Below are 5733 nucleotides of genomic sequence, written 5' to 3'. Positions count from 1 at the left end.
AGAGAGAGAGACAGAGAGAGAGGACAAGATAGAGAGCAGAGAGAGAGACAGAGAGAGAGAGAGAGAGAGAGAGACAGAGAGAGAGAGAGAGAGAGAGAGAGAGAGAGGCAGGTAAGTTGGAATCGTTTATTAATGCATATATATATATGTAATATATGGTTGATATGTATGTGATGAATATAATATGTAATGAATATGGTGTGTGATTAATCTATATATGGTGAGTGTAGCGTGTTGTGAATATATATAATGTACTGTATGAATTTATGTGCTTTGGCAATAATATCTTGTTGTTCATGCCAATAAAGCAAATTTGAATTGAAAAATTGAGAGAGAGAGAGAGAGAGAGAGAGAGAGAGAGAGAGAGAGAGCAACACAATGCACACACTACTCTTAATAAACAACACTAAGGACTCCTGGACTGCTTTCATGTATGACCCGTTGCATCATTCCCCTCCACTGCAGAGTCCACCCAACCAGCTGGGACTATGTTATCATAATTTGGCTTGGTAAGGCCCACACATACACAAGCACACATTCACACACAAAGAAACTCAGACAGACACACAACTGGAGCTTTAGGGGATTTGAAGTCACATGTGATCTGAGTAATGTTCTTGCTGCACCTCGCAGCAAATTTCAGTTCTCTTTTCTCTATCTGACATATAGCATGCCAGATTGTGATCCACTCTGACATGTGTGAACACAGAAATTCTGTAGTGTGGCCTTGGTGCTGAAGCAACACACACTTTTATTTTGGTCTCTATAAAAGTCCCCTGGTGGCTTTACGTGTGGAGCAGAGCGGCATGCTCCTAAATCCATACATGTTCCTAAATAGAGGCAGCAGACATGCAGACGGCGGGCCGGAACTGGACAGTAACTTATACCACTTCCTTTTGAACCTCGACCCCAGAGGGACATGATTAACATCAATTGAGTGGGTCATCCCTTACAGTCTGTGTCTTATTTTAAACTATTTCCTTTTGCATGCAGCAGGAATGACACATAAATAAGGACTTCCAAAACTTTTCACTCCAGCTCCAACATACCAACACGGCTACCTTGCATGCAACTCGTGCATCTGATGCAGCTCTAAGTGGGACCTGTTAACACAACATCTTTATGTTTGGGTATGCATGCATGCATGTGCTGCATGAGCTCCTGCTGCTCTGCTGACAGTGATGTCAACAAAATACAGAGGAGGGATTCTTTTTCTGGCATCGTCTAATTTAGAAACGTAATGATAATACTTTGGATTGCTTTGGTTGAGTAGTGTGTTGTAAAGTTGAGAAACTTATGCTGAGTCAAAAGGCAAAAAAAGTAAAGAGTGGCATCAGCATGAGCCCTAAAGGAAATCCATGACATCTATCAGGATCTATTGCTCTATAATAAAAAGAAGCTCTACACTGTGTATGATGATAACTGGGGTCCTTCTGCAGTGTATCACAGACTGTTTCCAGCTCCCTGAAGAGCACTCATTCACTTACCTCAGCAAGTTGTAGGATTTCAGGATGCACTTCTGGGTCTGCCTTTATGGGGATCCCTCCTGGGTCGGTATCATGCCAATGTTTCTTCATCCTGCTGCTTTTGCTCGTGCTGTGAACGCACCCCATACTTCCAGCAGATTCCTCTTCTTACCTCCGATCTTTAGTTTCCCCCCAACTTTTTTTGCAAACAACTCCACAAGGTCCCTCTGTTTCCTCCTCTCAGCGCTGCATGTCTTTCAAGAGCCACCTTATGCTCCTGCGACAGCTAACGTCTCCCTCTCCAACATGCTCTCGCTTCCCAAGCAACTCCTCACACCTCTGCCCCCTTCTCTTTGACAGCTTGTGCTGCCTTGTAATCCACCCCAGATGACTTTTTTTTCTCGCCCTCCTCTCTCCTTACAAGCTTTCTTACCCTGTCCAAGAAGTGTCACCAAGCACAGACCCTCCACTCTCCTAACCCCCTCTGTCCTTTGCTCCCTGGCTGTCCTCACTTGGAAAGCATGCAAACTTACACCTCTCTCTTCCCTTCCCCCTTTTTCACTTGCCAATACCTCCTTCTCCTCTCTTCTCTTTGCCTCTATAGACCCTCAAATGTCTTACACGCTGCTCTTTCCTTCTTGTCTCTCACAGACCCTCTAGTCTTTCCCCCCTCTCGCTCTCTCTCTCAAGCTCCATCAGGCTCCTCTTGCTGTCTCTCCACAGGGGAGAAGGGGGCAGCTGTTTTGGCTTGTTGATGTCAGGCCCTTCCCCTTTCCTTTGGCTTCTCCTCAGCCTCGTCTTGCTCTCTTCTTCCTCATGGGGGAGTGATTAGATAGAGGCTCTTTCACACACGTCATCCCTCTAGACTCTGTAACTTCGCACATGAGACCATACTGTAAGCTTGATCCCACGTCTTCCTTCCTTTTAGCTTATTGTGAGGAAGTGAGGACTTTTAATCATGATCTTCCTCGCCTGGAGCAATGAGACTCATTTCTTTTGTCAACATGGGTCTTTCATATCTCTGAATATTCCTTGGGTTTGAAAAAAGCGAAATCTAATAAACTCAAGGAGCCTGTTTGACAGGACACGTGACATTAATGTCCACTCTTGATTCTCTTAGCTGCTCCCTCCAGTGAAATTAAAACAAAGATATCCTCTGTGCCTAAATCTAAGATCTGCTTCTCCCCTCGATGAAACCCTTCAGACTACAGCTCTCTCTGTCTCTTTGTAACACACACACACACACACACACACACACACACGCACACACACACACACATACATACATAACTACATTCCTCAAACTGGGTTCTTCGGACAAAATGCTGCTTTAAGCTGGGAGTTTTAGGACTGTGAGGGGAAAAATCTCCAACAATAAGCTCTTTCTACAACCATGTTTTTAGCCCCCAGTTAGACCGTACAAAGCAGGCCTTGGTTTGAAAGTGAGACAAATCTGTGGCTGAAGGCTAATTTAGGGGACAAACCATCACCACACGATAGTGCCAAAGTCCCATTTGAAGCCACTTTAGTGTTGCTTCTGTGTCATAGTTCTAGAGATAACTTACCAATGCAAAAATATATCTTCAATTTGAAACTATTATAAGTTTTACCTGATTCGTTATACAGGGGAAAAGAGTGACACACAACCTAGTCATGTTGTGGTTTGAGGTGGAGTTGGTTCAGACCCTCCTGTGTGTACCAGCTGCTGATTCACATAGTAGGAAAGTTCGGGGGCTGGAGGGTAAGTTGCACAAATGTTAAACTCAAGGATGCACCGGCCTTCTTTGTCACAGACACATGAAGTGCTACTGAAAGAAAAATCAGTGTAGAAATTATACAATTAAAAAAAAGGTACTGTCCTCTCACTCCCTGAGCTGGACTCATTGGCTGAGAAAAACTGAGATTCACAATCCATAACTCCTCTGATAAGTTTGAGAGAACATGGAAACCTTTTGGAGACTACATTAGAGACAAGCCTTATTATAGAGATAAGCCTATATAATAATATATAATATAAAATAATATAATAATACTTCAAAACGCCGCAGCTTGAGTATTGACTAAAACTAGGAAGAGGGAGCACATCTCTCCAGTGTTAGCTTCTCTACACTGACTCCCAATAAAATGTAGAATAGAATTTAAAATCCTTCTTTTAACCTACAAAGCCCTTAAAAATCAGACACCCTCGTATCTTCAAGAGCTCATAGTGCCCTATTACCCCTCTAGAACTCTACGCTCCCAACATGCAGGCTTGCTAGTTGTACCTAAAATCTCTAAAAGTAGTATGGGAGGTAGAACCTTCAGTTATCAGGCCCCTCTCCTTTGGAATCATCTACCAGTCAGGGTCCGGGAGGCAGACACCCTCTCTACTTTTAAGAGTCGGCTTCAAACTTTCCTTTTTGATAAAGCTTATAGTTAGAGCTGGATCAGGCTTGGACCAGCTTTTGTCATGCTGCTATAGGCCTAGACTGCCGGGGGAACTGGCGCACTGACACACTGGGATCCTAGCTCACCCCCTTCCCCCCAACCCCCTCATCACTTACTTTAACTCTGCCTGTCCCATTAAAGTTACTAACCATAGACCTTTCTGGAGTCCCTGAGCTCCCTTGTCTCGTAGATTCCTCTGAGCTGCCGTAGACGTCCTCCTGCTGCGGACGATCTGGACTCCAGCTGATACGGACGTTCTGGACTCCAGTGGCAACAGCTTCTACTACTCGTCTCATCACTATCACTTCTCTCTCTTACTCCCCTCTATCTGTCTTTCCAGACCCAACTCGGTCGAGGCATGATGGCTGTCTAACATGAGTCTGGTCCTGCTGGAGGTTTCTGCCTGTTAAAGGAAGTTTGTCCTCTCCACTGTAACTAGCTAAATACTGTGATGTGCAATGCTCATGATGGATTAAGGTGGGGTCAGACTGAGTCTTACTCTGTCTTGAGGTTGGGTCTCTGTTCCTATGTTTGTAAAAGTGTCCTGAGATAACATTTGTTGTGATTTGGAGCTATACAAATATTGATTGATTGATTGATTGAAGTCATACCCATTATAAAACTCTTAATCTGCTGCCACTGTTAGAGCCCATCACTTAAAGTGAATTTTGATTGATTAACTTCCTTATTGTTGGGTTATCTTTCTGTTTATTTTTTATTTGTTTGTTTTTTTCGGTAAAGTTAGTAATGTTTGAATGTCCTGAATGTTTTCTAATAAGAAAATGATCAATACAAATATATTAACAAATATACAGTTGTGCTCATAAGTTTAAACACCCTGGCAGAATGTATTGTTTCTTGGGTAGTTTCTGTTGTCTTTATGATATAAAAAGAGTAAACACAGTTGTTTGATAAAAATTTTACTAAACTCAACCACTAACCATGAGGGAAAAATACAAAGTTTTTCTCTTATCATTCATATTCTCTGAAAAATGGCATAAAAAATCCCAAATTCTGCCAGGGTATGTAAACTTCTGAACACAACTGTATATATATATATATGAAATATAATAGAAATATATTTTGTGAATGTTTTTAACAAACATTTTTTATTCTACACTGCATTTAATTAAAATCACATAATTTTTTAAAAATTTAATATTTGTAGGTTTTGAAAATGTTTAATTTGGTGTTCATGTGAAATTATTTTGCTTTATGTGTTTGTTTTTTCCTTTTTTGAGTTTGATAAATATTTATCAATTTCAGGAAAAAAAAAACATTTAATAAAATACTTCAGTGTTTAAAAAAAAAAAAAAAAAAAGGGTAACTGAATTTCATGGATTTCATGGAAAAGTCCAGCCTGCAGGATCTCAAGTTAGAGCACAGAGGAAGTGTCAGAGTCGCTCAGCAGTTATATTACAATACAGTGTGGTTATATATTATTTTAAATTCTTCTTATTTTTAATTTGTATTATTATTATTTGTATTATTATTGTCTTCCCTAATATGTCTGACCATTGTTTCATTTCTGCTTCTTGTTTTTCAATCACTGTAAAGCACTTTGGGTTGCATTTGATTTGTATGAAAGCTGTTATATAAATAAAGCTTGATTGATTGATTGATTGATTGATTGATTGATTGATTGATTGATTGATTGATTGATTGATTGATTGATTGATTGATTGATTGATTGATATATCCCTGTTATTATATCAAAGTTCATCTGATGATTATTACTTATTAACTGAACTGGATGAAGCTAGTTGCTTTAGACCAGGGCTGTCAAACTCATTTCAGTTCAGGGGCCACATACAGCCCAAGTTGATCTGAAGTGGGCCGG

This window comes from Notolabrus celidotus, chromosome 1 (genome assembly GCF_009762535.1).
Source record: "Notolabrus celidotus isolate fNotCel1 chromosome 1, fNotCel1.pri, whole genome shotgun sequence".
In the NCBI taxonomy this organism is placed as follows: domain Eukaryota; kingdom Metazoa; phylum Chordata; class Actinopteri; order Labriformes; family Labridae; genus Notolabrus; species Notolabrus celidotus.
This window is presented reverse-complemented; position numbering follows the sequence as displayed.